The following is a 15,308-nucleotide window of genomic DNA, read 5'->3' as shown; positions in this document are numbered from 1 at the left end:
AGTCAGACATCAAAGATCATGTTAATACATTAAAATGCTACTGTACAAATATACTTCTATTGGTCTCCTTATAAAGGATGGAAGTTTAAAATAATAATTCAAAATCCTGGTTAATTCCAAATAATTTAATTAGGGGCATTGTTCCCTTGTTATCGGTCATACATTTTCTTTCTATAATCCAAATAAAAATATTCCAGTATTCTACAAATAAAAAGTTTGTGGGAAAAGGGAGAAGACTTCCGGTAGGCGTGTCCAGCTGGACGGACGCGCCGAGACTGAGCTTCTGGCAGCGGGGCTGAGAACGCAGAGTCTCTGTGAAATACAGAGAAAGCAGCTGCAGGAACGCTATCTGGAGGGATAAGAGGCCGGCAAAGGTGGGAGAGCGCTTTGTTAGCTCTGTTGGCTCCCCAGGTTTTATTACCGGATTTCAGCCCTAAATATAGTTGGCAAGGAGAGAAAGGAGGAACTCCGTCGCCATACTAGATAAGTGGATGGAAATAAGAGAAATAAGTAATATCACTGAAACCTAGGAGGTTAGTGATACTCCAGCTACAAGTGTCCAGAAGGAAATGTAAGCAGAAAGGAGGGGGGTATCTAATTTAATCAGAGAGTATGGTTATAATATCTCTCTACTTATCGGAGACCTTGTAAGATATTGAACTGGGACAATGATGAAAAGGTCATATGACTCTATATAAAAGATGTCATTAATAAATACTGAGACTCCTGAAGCCACGATAATAGAGAAAAATGTCAGAATTTGTAAAGAAGGAAATGTACTATTCAATTGAATTTGGGAATCGAAGCATGGATAAATATGCCAGCAACCACTAAAACACAAAGTTCTAAGAATGAGAAAGATCAGAAAAAAGTAAATTCTAGTGAAAATCATGTAAAGGAAGAGTCTCGGAGGCACATCATACAAGTGCTATGTCGGAGTCATTGTTATCTGTTACAGATCAGGTGCCAGTGGCTGTAACACCACATCTTTATTATGCAGAGTTAGTTTGTGCAATAAAAGAACTGATGGAACCGTTGATGCAAGACCAGGCCTGTAAATTTACAGCAGCTATTCAGTCATTGACGGAACAGATGGCTCAAATGTCTCAAGTGCAAGTTAGTGCACAAAATATTGGGTGAACTTTCAAGATACTGTAAGCTTAAAAGCTCAAGTCACTTCTTTACAAATTTTACAACAGCAAAAGCTAAATAAAATAGAGGATTTAGAAAATAGGTTCAAGAGAAACAATCTGCGTTTAGTAAGTTTACCAGAAAAGATAAAAGGACCTACATTGGACCATTTCCTATCAATTACCCTCCCAACCCTATTGCAGATACCTGAATATCAAAATGGAGTAATAATTGAAGGAGCACATCGTTTGGGCCCGCCAAGGGATAATGAGAAGCAAAGGCCAAGAACAGTTATCTTTAAGTGCCTTGATTATACACAAAAAATGTTGCTCTTGTCTGCGGCTAAGAAAGTGGGCAGTATTATTTGGGAAAATGATAGGTTATTATTGTTTAAAGATTACTTAGCAGAAGTCTACGTATTTTTGATGGGAGAGATTTTAGGATGGCTGAAGATGCAAAAACATTTCTGGATAAAGAGGCAAGGTTATCACCAGCTTTCGGTGGGCATCGAATCTAAGGACTGATTTATAAATGTGTGTTGGGATTTATTTATTTTTTTCACTTTTAATGGTGTCTTAAGATATAGCGCCTAATGATGGTTGTTGTATAATTGTTTTATTAGAATTCCTATTCCATTTTTGATAGCACATATGATTTAGCAAATAAGGTTGTATTAATTTAAGGAACAATATTTTTATAGAGTATTATATAACAGTAATAAGTTGAGAGGATAAATAATTGCATTATATTTTTGAAGGTTGACTTTTTTTTTTTGATGGAGGAATACAATGTATAACACAAAATATTAAAATGTACTTAGTATGGATTTGAACTTATCAGTTGAATAGGAATGGTATACTTGAGATAATACACATCGGTGAAAGGGATGAATACAAGATTAGTAGAGGGTTAGTGGAATATAATTAATGTGAAATCAGTGGAAATTGGTGGGGAAAAAAAAAGTTAAGTGAGACCATGAAGATGTAATGTATGCATTTATCTTATTGCATTGTGGTGAATATAAAATAGATTGGGAAGAAATATAGATGTTATAGCTGGATATAGGAATATAATCTAAGCGCTAAGGAAGATTGAACCATATCCGGTTATGTTTTTGGAAAGGATAATCCTAGTGTTAGGGGAGTTATTAATGACTGAATCAGATACTGATTAGAATTAATAATACAGATTAGATATTTATTGACACTTTATAGAAAAATAAGAATTATAGTGGAATGGAGTGATTAGTTTTATAAATATGAGAATTATACTATTGAAATCTTTCAGTAGGTTATTTGAGTTATGTAATAATTTTGTATGTGTGTTTGGTTTTTTTTGTGGTGGAGCTTACAGAAATGGATTAACTTAATCATGAATAAGGAAAAGAGTTATGTAAGAAATTTAAAGGGGGTAAGAGAGGGGGTCCTGGTTCACTGGTTTGTAGAAAAGGTAGTGTTCAGAGAGAGCCTTTTTTATTTAAGTTGCCTAGTAAAATGATGTATAAATATGAATAAGCTTAAGTTTTGTTCATGGAATGTAGGAGAAATTAATTCTCCCATAAAACGAAGAAAAATAACGTATGTGAACAAAATAAAAGCGTATGTTACTTTTTTGCAAGAGACACACTTAACAAAATTGGACATGATAAACTTAATATACTTCGTCAGAAGGTAATAGTATCTGCATCTTACAACTCTAAATCTAGAGGAGTGGCTATATTTATTCGAAAGGGATTACAGATTGATATACACTGTAAATTTCTGGACCCATCTGGGAGAATTATGTTAGTAGATGCCTCCATTGAAGGGGAACGGTATACTTTGTGCAATCTATACGCTTTGAATGACTATAGTAAGCCTTTTTACCAATGTGTTTTTTAAATCTTTTATATAATTATGTGGACACGAATATAATTTTAGGGGGTGATTTTTAATATAGTGGCTTCCCAGCAATTAGATAGAACAGGAAAGCAAAGTAGAATTTGTAAATACCCATTGGGGATATATCACTTTATTCAACATAAAGTAGAAGATATTTGGAGAGTGAGGAATCCGATAACTCTAGGCTATACCTGTTTATCACAGCTCACTCTACATTTTTACGTATAGATTATTTTTTAATCTACAAATCATTATTGACTAGGGTACAAGTGGCTCAGATAGAAACAATTTGTATTTCAGATCATGCCCCCATATGGATTGAAGCTGATAAACTTCAAGTAAAAGGAGATTATCCTCACTGGCGTTTCCCAACATATTTAACGAATTCAACAAAATTTTGTAGTATGATGGAAAAAACATGGGCGACCTATCAGCAAAATAATATAGATCATCGGACAAACCCAGCACTCTTTTGGCAAACGGCTAAGGCAGTTTTAAAAGGAGATAATTTCCTTTACAAAATGATTTAAGAGGGAACAATCAAGGGTTTATTTAGAAGCACAGAAAGAGTTAACGGAAGCGCTTCAGAAATGAAAAGTTGTTGCAGACAAAATAAACAGGCGTATCAACAGAAAAAAGAAACTTTTGATAAAATAGTATCACAGATGGGGACAAATTATGCGAATAGAAATACATTTCAATTTTATAAATATGTGAACAAGTCAGGAAAACTTTTATCGAATCTACTTAGAGGAGACAGGTTGAGTACTAATATTGCAGCCTTAATAAATGAGAATGGAGAATTACAACATACTGGGGAAGCTATCATTGAGATCTTAAAGAACTTTTATCAAGAACCATATAATAATCCAGTAATTGATATAGAAGCTAAAAGAACCTTTTGGGGAAAAAAAAAAATCAAAGTCCCACAAGTTAATAGTACTCAAATGGAGACTTTTTATTAGCTCCAATTACAGTTAGTGACGTTACAAATGTAATTGGACAATTACGAACCTTTAAATCCCCAGGGCCAGCGGATTAAGTGGGTAATTTTATAGGATACTGCAACCATATATCACTGAATCATCAGTGAATTTATATAACTATAATGCAGAGACATCCTATCCCTATTTATTTTAATAGTGCCATTATAAAGGTTCTTCCAAAACAAGGAAAAGATCTAACAGACTCAGGTTCTTATCGACCGATTTCTCTATTAGATGTAGACTATAAGATCTTTACTAAGATTATACCTGAACAATTGAAAACTATTTTACCTTCTTTAATACATGGAGATCAAATAGGATTCATTGCGAATAGGTATTCAGTGACTAATGTGAGGAAAGTTTTTGCAATAATACAGGCTATTGAGAGATCTGGTAATAAGGAACCAAATTTATTGATATCAGTGGATGCTGAGAAGGCGTTTGATATGGTGACCTGGGACCACTTGTATGAGTCACTATATATAGATTTGGTTTTTCAGATGATTTTGTACAGATTCTTAAGATTTTATATGACAAACCATCTACAAGGATAATGACTAATGGGTATATATGACCTGTAATTAAGGTTCAAAGAGGGACAAGACAGAGTTGTCCTCTTTCCCCATTGTTATTTAATCTTGCACTGGAACCCTTAGCAATAGCTCTAAGGGAAAGTAGAGAATTTCATGATATATTAAAGTGGGTAATAAGGAATGTAAATTGGCATTGTTTGCCGATGATATGTTATTGATGGTAGTTATACCTGAAGTCTCTATCCCATGTATTCTGGATATTATTCATACGTTTGGAGGTTTTGCTGGATAGAAGATAAATATCCAGAAATCTGAACTGATTCCATTATCTGTGTCACAATATATTCTTAATGTTTAAGTGGCGGTAGCTCAATTCAAAATTGTGAAAATCTCAAATATTTGGGTATATACATAACATCACAATTGGAGAAGTTATACAAGGAATTTTGCGCTAATGATAAAACATAAAGCAAAAAAAATTAATAATTGGAAACATTTACATCTATCTTTATTAGGGCGGAGTAATTAAAAATGTTATGTTTCCTAAATTAGCATATGTTCTTCAAATGTTAACAGTTAGCATTACTAAAAAAGATGCTTAGATTTATGAAATTACTTTTGTAATTTCTTTGGCAATATAAGAAGCCAAGAATTGTTAGGGCCTAGATAGAAAACATGGAGGTATTGGATTTCCAGATATATATTGGCTTTTTCTAGGTCAATTATGTTTAGATATGCTCTAGATTGGCTTTTAGATGAGGAACATTATACAGATAAAGAACTTGAAGAGGAAATATTGGCTCCATATTCAAGAGCAACCTTACTACATTTAGCAAAGGCATTCATTCCAATAAATGTACAACAGAACATATTATTTAAACACACTTATAAAGCCTGGGCGGTAATAACAAACTCATACCATTGCGATACTGTGTATACTAAGTATATAACGCTCGGGTAATCCTGATTTTAGCCCGGGTCTAGATACGGTTATTTTGCTTACGTGGTAGTAAAAAAAAAAAGGAATTGCAGCCATTAAAGATATTTTTGACCCTGGAGGTACTTTTACATACATTTCAACATCTTAGAGAAATGAAAAATCTGTTGAATTTGCAATTTTATATGTATTTACAAGCCAGAGATTATGCAATAACCGTTATGAATGTGGTTCTGAACTACAATCGCTAGATGAATTCGAAAGTTTAATACAATGTTTAATGAAAAGTAAATACGTGACTTGTTTTAATTATGGAAAATTGGTAACAAAGGATCCAAAATTAATATGGTCTAAAACTGTAAGGACATGGCAAAGAGATTTACCCGAGTTGAGAAAAATGAGATCTCTTTTGGACCATTTGGAGCAAAAAATTAAAACGCTTTAATCGGCTAATTTACAAGAAATACATTATAAAACGATTAATAGGGAATATATATCAACATCAGAGGAAATATGATATCTACTGAAACTGGATGTTGCCCTAAATGTAGACCTGATGATGCAACATTAATACATAATGTTGGGTTTGTAGAAAGATAGCTAGATTTTGACATATGTTTATGATGGTCATAAATGGCAGTTTTCATACTTCATTCTGTAAAAATTATAAGGCTTTATTTGCAGATTTTCAGGAGTGCCTAGTGTATTTCCCTATAAGGGATATTAAACGGATATTGACAATAATAGTTACAATAGCAAAGAAAATTATACTTAGAAACTGGATCACGGCCTCCTCTCCATTACTTAAGGAGTTGAAATCGGAGTTGTTAGAAGTGCTTTATTTTGATAGCAGGACAACATTATTAGATATAAAAAGAGGAATGGATGTTTTTTTTATAATAAATGGGGATTATACATAGAATCTCTAACAGAAGAATCGTAAATTACTATTATGAAAGTATTTGATTTAGATAAGTTTAAGTAGGAAAAATATAAGAAGAGTCACGAGAGATAAGCTGAGGTTTTGAGAAAATATGTCTATAATGGTATATTAGAAGATTGGAGTTGTTAACAAACTTAAATAAGTAGACTGAGATGGATTAGGATTAAAAAGAAGTGACCCGGGAACGCCCCTTTTTTCCCCCTGTTCTATCTCTCTTGTTTCTTGTAGGCTCCTAAATTTTTAGGGGAAGGGATGTTAAGGTACAGAAAGTGGAGATGATAAATGTATAGCAAAAATAATATATCAAGACAATTTAACACTAGATAGGTGAAACGAATGTCTTAATGAATTGGAATAATTTATATTGATTTCTTAAAGTATAAGTGGGATTACAATTTATATGTGTTGTATTAATAAAGATTATGAACAAAAACAAAACATGTTTCACAAATGTCAAACTTGCTTTGGTAAATTGTTTTTAGTTTAACTAGTGGGTTACATAAATGGGTGTAATCAAGACAGGGTTTCTTCAATTTGTAAGTCTTTTATTGGCTCCACATATTTGTTTCAATCCATAGTTAAAAGCAATCAATTTTATACCCTCAATAAATGCAACTAGTTTAAGTTGACTATAAAATGAAGGAATGCATATTTGGGAAGAAGTAAATTAAACAAAATTTCCTGTTTTTGTAAACTTGTTGCTCTGCTACTTGTATATGTTTAGGATTGAGTTGTTGTGATTTCCTCTTGTATTTTGTGGTTCTGAGGAAGAAGGCTTAAATCATGTAGCAAAACTGTTATATCCTGAATCTAACATGGGTCCAACTGTAAGAAACATACAGCAGAGTTAAAGATTTGCTACTGGTGTGACGTAGCGGTCCTTGTATATTACACACGTGCCACATTGAATAGAGATAGTGACTGAGTGGCATATCTAACACCTGAACTACTCTGTTCAGTAAACAGATGAGAACGATGGTCTGAAAGTTTACCAGGGAATTGCCGATATTACAAAGACTGTAAATATACTGACTGAATTCTACTGGTCCACCAACTTTCTTCTGTGTTCTGTAGGAGGCTCTGGTTTCAACATTATGCATTCTCATGATCATGTCTCCCATGATTTTTGCTTCCTTTATTTATAATTTGGCCTCAAAGATGGGTCAGTAAAGACAGCTCAGCCATATGTAGCTACTTTACATAGTTTATCACAGACACCACTGCTTTACTCAGAAGTACAGAAGTAGATATATAAATATAAATTAGAAGTACATTCAGCCATGTGCACTACCACTTTGCCTACTGTAGCTCAGGGAGATGTTTTGTTCAGCAGGTTTTCCCAGGGCTCTGTCTGTCTGTTCTGTAATGCAGACCGGGTAAATAAATTCAGCTCACCTCTTTAAAATGGTGACAGAGGGGGATGGGGTATGAGCCAGTGAAGTGAGAACAACCAGAGGATTGTGGGGAAAATAGATGGTAGTGCAGCTTGAAAGGAATTGTATACCTTTTTTATGATTTTAATTTTCTGGATTTTACGACAATAATGTTGTTGTTCTTTATAGCATTCTTTTGTGCTTTTAGCACATGTAGTTTTCCATTGTCCTGGGATATATGCCACAGCTGAAAGGAGTTCGCTCTCTTTAAGAAAAGATGTAGTAGGAAGGAATATACAAGCCATCCAAAACTTATATTCTTGTAGTACAAGGTATTCTGTATAACAGTACACAGTCCTACACCTCATGCACTGTATTTGTAAGTTGACTGCTGACCTTTTGAAAACCTGCTTGATTTATACTCACTAGAACAAAGGAAAACACATTTTGCTTTCTGGTATGTTCTTCTAGTGTCTTATTTTAACATTTTGAATTATTAGATTTGTATAAATCAGAGCTCATACATCACCATTATGACATCAGTTATGTGTAAATGACTTTTGATTGTTGGAATTGTTAATTTCTTCAGTCTGGTGCTTGTAGTTACTGTGAAAATATGGACTACTACCCTAGCAATAATTATGGATATATTTAACAGGTAATATTATTTAAGGTTTCAGTAGTTGAAATACTTCCTGCAGTCTGGAGGAAAGAAGCCATTACAAGTTTTATATATTTTTATATTTGTGTGTATACTATAGATAGATATTTTATAGAAAGTTTGGGATTTCAGAATACTTGGGCAAGTAAATGAAAATCTAATCCTCTACATATTGTTTTACAAGTATCTGATAACTTTCAGAATTGCTGTTTTTTGTGCAAACATGTACACTAGATCTGAAAAGTATAAACACCCTTATTGAAATTGCAGGTGTTTGTCAAACCCTTTCCACCTTTTTAATACAACCAAAAAAATTCAAGTGAAAAACAAATAGACCATTTTTAGGAAAAGAAGTCGCCATAAAAAAAAAATCTAGAATACCCAGTGCTTGCGGTTGAGATGAATCATGGAAAGGCTGTGTTTGTCAATGTGATGAAATGTAGTATATCTAATGACTGACTGTTATTTTTTGTATGACAATGTATATCTTATGTAACCTCTCAAAGTATGCTTTGCTGACTGACCTAGGTGACCTGTGCAATTAATAGAATTTTTTGAAACTAGCCAGTTAAGGATCTCGGGGGAGTTTGACGCCCCCATCTAGCCACTCGAGCAGAGATGAGATTCTCTGAGGTGCCCAAACAGATAGATAATTTACTTTTGGAAAGCTCTGTAATTTTGGGAATCAATCTGACTTAATTGAAAGTGTAGATTCCTAAGGTGGGGGGGGAAGAGCCTGTAAAAAGGGTTTAAAAATCTTCTGCCTTTAGACATCAAATTGTGTATTTCATGAGGGGTCTATCAAAACTGAAATGTCCCATACTTTTTCTATTGTGTTCCCTCACACAAGGCAAGACTACCTCGCAAGTAGTACTCTGATTTTATTTCCTATTTTATTTTTTGAAACTTGTTATTGTATATCTGTTTATTACCTTTTTGTAACTAAGCCTTGGAAATATTTTTTCAGATTAAACATATTTAATCTAGCGTATTTCTCCGTGATTCTTTGAACTTATTAAGCCCAGGGAGACTCATGCTACATGTGTGTGTGTGTGTGATTTAAGTGTGAAACTTTAATAAGTGGTTTTGGGGAACGTAAGGACACCATAAAAAATCCTTTGTGGTGACAGAAAAGGTGTATTCATTGTTAATTAACAAAGGTGATGCCAGTCACGGCCAACTGTTCAGATTGCTGTATCTGGGACAGGCTGGGCGTTCTTGACAGTCAACTCCTTTTTAAAACCTAAATGCAGGTCCAGGTGTGCAATATGACATTTTTAATAAGAATACGTAGGATTTAAAAAAATAAGGGATTTTCTGTATGTTGGAGCACAAAGTATTTTCTCATCGCACTCTACATAGTGACTATTAGAGGAGGTAAACTGTGATTGTGTGGGTGTATTGCATGATCACCAAGAGGCAGCAATTAATTTTTTATTTTTTGTTTTGGGTACCTGAATGTCTATAGCAGTGGTGCCCAAACTTTTGCAGTTCGCGGCACCCTAAGGGGGGTATTCAATTGTTCCTCCGGGCGCCGCCGGAACGAGCGCGTTAAAACTATTACCGTTTATACGGTAATATTGCGTGTAATTACCGTTCGTATGGTAATTTACTCGCTCAATTTCAGCTCGCTGCTCAGGGAGCTGCGAGCTGAAATTGAGCGAGTAATTACCGTATAAACGGTAATAGTGTTAACGCGCTCGTTCCGGCGGCGCCCGGAGGAACAATTGAATACCCCCCATAGAGTCTTCAATTTTTTTCAAGGCACCCCTCCAAAATAATTATTGAGCAGTTCTGTTTTAGAAGTAGTTGGGTCAAAAAAATGTAATAAGTATTTAGGTTAGGACAGAAATACTTATTTAGTTGTATGCAAAAATGCCCCCTCTGCATCCAGACACGCTGCCCCCTCTGCATCCAGACACGCTGTGTCCCCCTCTGCATCCAGACACGCTGTGTCCCCCTCTGCATCCAGACACGCTGTGTCCCCCTCTGCATCCAGACACGCTGTGTCCCCCTCTGCATCCAGACACGCTGTGTCCCCCTCTGCATCCAGACACGCTGTGTCCCCCTCTGCATCCAGACACGCTGTGTCCCCCTCTGCATCCAGACACGCTGTGTCCCCCTCTGCATCCAGACTCGCTGTGTCCCCCTCTGCATCCAGACTCGCTGCCCCCGCTCACGCTGTGTCCCCCTCTGCATCCAGACTCGCTGCCCCCGCTCACGCTGTGTCCCCCTCTGCATCCAGACTCGCTGCCCCCGCTCACGCTGTGTCCCCCTCTGCATCCAGACTCGCTGCCCCCGCTCACGCTGTCACACTCCCTCTCACTCCTCTGCCGCGAGCCAGCCATAGAAAAAACCAAAGAGCACATAAACTTACCAATCAGTGCGGCGCCGGGACCCAGCAGACTCCTCTCTCCCGCAGCTGTCACTGACACTGACGTCGATATTCAGTGACAGCTGCGGGAGAGAGGAGTCTGCTGGGTACCGGCGCCGCGCGGATTGGTAAGTTTATGTGCTCTTTGATTTTTTTCTATGGCTGGCTGGCGCCACCCCAGTGACAGCGACGCGGCACCCCTGGGAGCCGCGGCGCACACTTTGGGAACCGCCGATCTATAGATAAAATATCTCATAAGCTGTATTATATAGCAGCAAATGAAATGAAGAAGATAAGATAAATCAGTGTGGCAGGCTTTAAGGAGAATGTTGATCTTTGTTAGTGAGTGCTATTTCTCCTCTTCTGGCACTGAATGTCTAATAGTAAGACAAATGTATTTAATGACCATTTTAATAACTATGTATAACTGACATATTTATAAACCACTTGCACAGGTATATTCCAGATCATAATAAGAAATAAAATTCATTTTCTGCTCTAAATTTGCAGGAGCAGTGAAGCTTCTACTTATTGCAAGAAAGACTGCGTGCGAAGTGTAGCTTCATTTAAATTAATTTGTAATTCTCAATAACATTTTGTGTTCATTAACAAATCCTTATTGTATCCCAAATAGTATAATACAATCCATTCTATACAATTTATCCTCCCAGAACACATTAGGGGATGTATGTGGGTAACAGAGTCCAATACAATTCTCATTCACACCACTACTACAATCCTCATCATTGGATGCTAAAAATCGCAACATTAACCTTATGTTCTCACAATATTTCATGAACGCCATTGACTATATGCTCCAAGCACACTCCCATTCCTACATATTGCCACTCAATTCATATTCCATTAGACATAGCCCTCCCACAATTATTAACCATTATTGGTAAAATTATAACTTACATTCCAAACTGTCATGCTATATGTAAACGCGCTACTATGCCATCTCATGACTGTGTGTGTGTGTGTGTGTATGTGTGTGTGTATATATATATATATATAATTCTCACACTACAAAACGCCATTAACGCTTGCTCCATTTAGGTCACATAAGTCACCCTGCAGTCTCATCACATATATTATACATTTACTCCATTTGAACACAGTACAAACTTTGCGTTACCAACTCACTGCCTTCGCTTTCCATATCACATGTAACCCTGCCCCATTTATTTTGCTGCTTCCAGCATTATTTAATAGTAACAAGATCTCAGAGTTTCATTATTTTTATCTCGGCAATGTATTCTGTCATCCTTGTTTTGGAAAGTCCATCATGGGAAGAGGCAGGAGTAGAGGAAGGAAATGGGGATGAGGAACTCGATGTTCCGTTTTCTATTGTCCATGAGGATTGGGCTCCTCCTGTGGGAGGAGCCCAGTACAAGAAGTGGTCAGCAATATATTACTTGAAGATGTGTGTTCCTGTAGCCAAGAAAGGCTATCTCTATATAGGACATTGCTATGTAGATGGAGGGTGTGTAAATTAAATCTTGCAAAACCGTTTCAAACTAAAACTGGTATAACCGCTTGTGTAAATGCAGAATCTAAATTTCTGAAGGGGGATGGGCAGATCCACAAACTTTAGCAGTATTTACCATTCTCTTGTGTTTGTGGGTTTTTTTTTCTTTCTTTCTTCAGGCTGCTATTAATGATTTATGATATTTGGACTACCATGGCAACCAGTCACATGACACACAATGAATACTGACTACAGAGAGGCTTTGGCATGCCCTTCTGAGCTCTGTCTGCACTGTGACATCTTCCTTCACCTATCACATGACTGTTTCTGTATGTAGCCACCATTTTTGTTTGCCAAACAGATATTTTAAAAAGTAGATAAGGATTTGTATTAGGATTGCTGCTTGCTATTTTAGAAGGAAACAAAAAATATAGCCGTGTAATATGGCCAGTTCAATTAAACTTTCAAGCAATCTTTCACAGAATAATCTATAGTCTACCTACCTTGAAACTTCACATTTTTATATTTCAACAGAATTTCCTTTAGAAAAGATTATTTTTAAAATCTATTTATATAACAAAGTATGTTGGTACTTAGTTATACCCATCTTAAAAGCAAACCACTTGAATAATGTTTATACAGGTAGGTCTTCATTTATTTTATTTTTTTTCGATCTCCTAAATATGAGAGCAAGCATTCTGTTTACTATCCTTGTACATTCTGCATTAGCTAAAGGAGTTTCCTGTAAAAGTTTTAGGCAGGTGTGAAACAAAAGCTGCAAAGTAAGAATGCTTTCAAAAATAGAAGTGTTAATGGTTTATTTTATCAATTAACAAATTTCAAAGTGAATGAACAGAAGCGAAATCTAAATCAAATATTTGGTGTGACCACCCTTTGCAAATGTACCTAGAAGAATTGATGCTGTTTTCAAGGCATACAGTTTTTGAAGGAACTCAGCAGGGAGGTTGTTCTAAACATCTTTGAGAACTAACCACAGATCTTCTGTGGATGTTGGCTTGCTCAAATCCTTCTGTCTCCATGTAATCCCAGGCAGACTCGATGTTGAGATCAGGGTTTTGTGGGGGCCATATAATCACTTCCAGGACTCCTTGTTCTTTACGATCAATATAGTTTTTAATGACATTGGCTGTATGTTTGGGGTCCTTGTCCTGCTGCAGAATAACTTTGGAGCCAATCAGACGCCTCCCTGATGGTATTGCATGATGGATAAGTACCTGCTTTTATTTCTCTGCAATGAGGATACCATTATCCTGACTAAATCCCCAACTTTTTTGCTAAAATGCAGCCCCAAACTTGCAAGGAACCTCCACCATGCTTCACTGTTGCCTGCAGACACTCACTAGTGTACCGCTCTCCAGCCCATCAGCCTAAAACTCTTGCACATTACTGTGTGCGTGCATTCATTCATTCATTCATTCATTCATTCATTCTGTGATCTTAGCTGATTATTTGAACAAATTCCTGCAACTATCTCCACACTGCTCTTTCACTACAATCTGATCAGCACAGGGTGCTGAACACTTTTTAATAGAAAGGTGTCGGACACCATTATCTCATGATTTGCACTGAGCTTGGGTCTGCAAAGCATATGTGCAGATTGATGGTTTTGAACCTATTGCATTCTCTCAGAGAAAGTAAATCAAGTTTGTACTATATTTTGTTATAACTAGTAGTGTACACGTAGTTTAATAATATACATAAAAAGCTGGTGTATTTATGGTTGAATATCTCCATCACCAATTGACCGATTTTGCAGGCTTGCTTTGCAGAATTGCGTATTGGATTTGTTTATTCATTCACAGGGCAAGGCTAGTGAAGTAACTGGCCCGACTGCATTCTCTGCTTTCAGACTCCTTTTTAACAGAGCTGTAGTACACTGTCTGGTTAACATTGAACGGTTGATCTGCTTTCCTCCTGATGCGTCTACTCTGTTCTCAAAAGCACAGAGCAGGAGGCCTGAGAGGCTAGAACAGTCCAGCGCCTAGCTGGCAATGTATTGTTCCTGTAAAGATGATGATGATGTTTTGACAGTTGCATTTACAGTTTTAAAATTGACAATCAGATGGTGAGGTGATTTACGTTAACTATACTAAACTATGCTCATGTTAATGTAAATAGTGGCACTTTCTTGCAGTCCTGATCACAAATTTTCTTGCCCATATTTTATTAAGAATTGGCAATCATTTTGTGCCCACAGTGTTGTTATTTTTGGCTAATTAGCTTTAAAGTGAGCACTTTCATGTTGTCGTCCTTTTAAGTAATTGGTACGGGCTTGGTTGTATGAGCAGGTGTTCAAAATCCCTCCCACCTGTTTGTGTTCTAAATGTTTATCATTGAATCAACACACTTCCTCTGTTTTACATGGGCCAAAACAACATTTTAATAGAAATGTAAGCTATTTCAAATTTTTCATGGTTTGGTCTGTAGTTAAGTTTTCTGTTTACACAGAACAGACATGTTAATTAGAAATCTGTGACAGGATGCACCAGAACCCTGTCTGCTGTTGCTGGGAACCGTCTGGGCTTACTTTGCCACTGTTCCCTTTTATCCCATTTGCACCCTCAATGTAGTAGAAGGGGCTTACACTGCTGCCACCACTGGACTCCTTAACGGCATTCAGAACTGCGGTCCTTCTGGGTACCCCGCTGCTAGAGTACCACTCTGCTGGTATACCTTCATGTCGGGATTGCTGTGGATGGTTTCCCCGTGGCTATCGCACAGAGCTACAGGTAGCGGGTAAACCGTTGGTACTAGAATGCTGGGTCCACCTCAAAACAACCAGAAAATGGATTAGATTTTGGTGTAATCTGCAGGTCACAGGAATTTACAGCAGGTTAAGTAGTCGTCAAAGTAGGTTCTTGAAGCAAAAGATGGTTTATTAGTTCAAGTAGTCCTAACAAGAATAGTTCATACGCCAGTCTGTGGTACTAGCGATCTCTCCACAAGTATAGATGATTCAATAATGATGCATTTCGGTACAAACCAGTGCTGTTTTATG

The 15,308-nt window shown here is 36.6% G+C and overlaps 1 protein-coding gene across 3 annotated transcripts in view; it reads left to right on the top strand.

Moving 5' to 3' along the window:
- The window catches only part of SPIN1 (spindlin 1), a 66,522-nt gene that overhangs the window by 22,869 nt on the left and 28,345 nt on the right, over positions 1 to 15,308 (top strand). The window lies entirely within an intron of this gene.

The sequence above is a fragment of the Mixophyes fleayi genome, chromosome 1, assembly GCF_038048845.1.
Source record: "Mixophyes fleayi isolate aMixFle1 chromosome 1, aMixFle1.hap1, whole genome shotgun sequence".
NCBI classification, from domain to species: domain Eukaryota; kingdom Metazoa; phylum Chordata; class Amphibia; order Anura; family Limnodynastidae; genus Mixophyes; species Mixophyes fleayi.
Note: the sequence above shows the minus strand (reverse complement) of the source record. Positions and strands in the feature narration are given on the sequence as shown.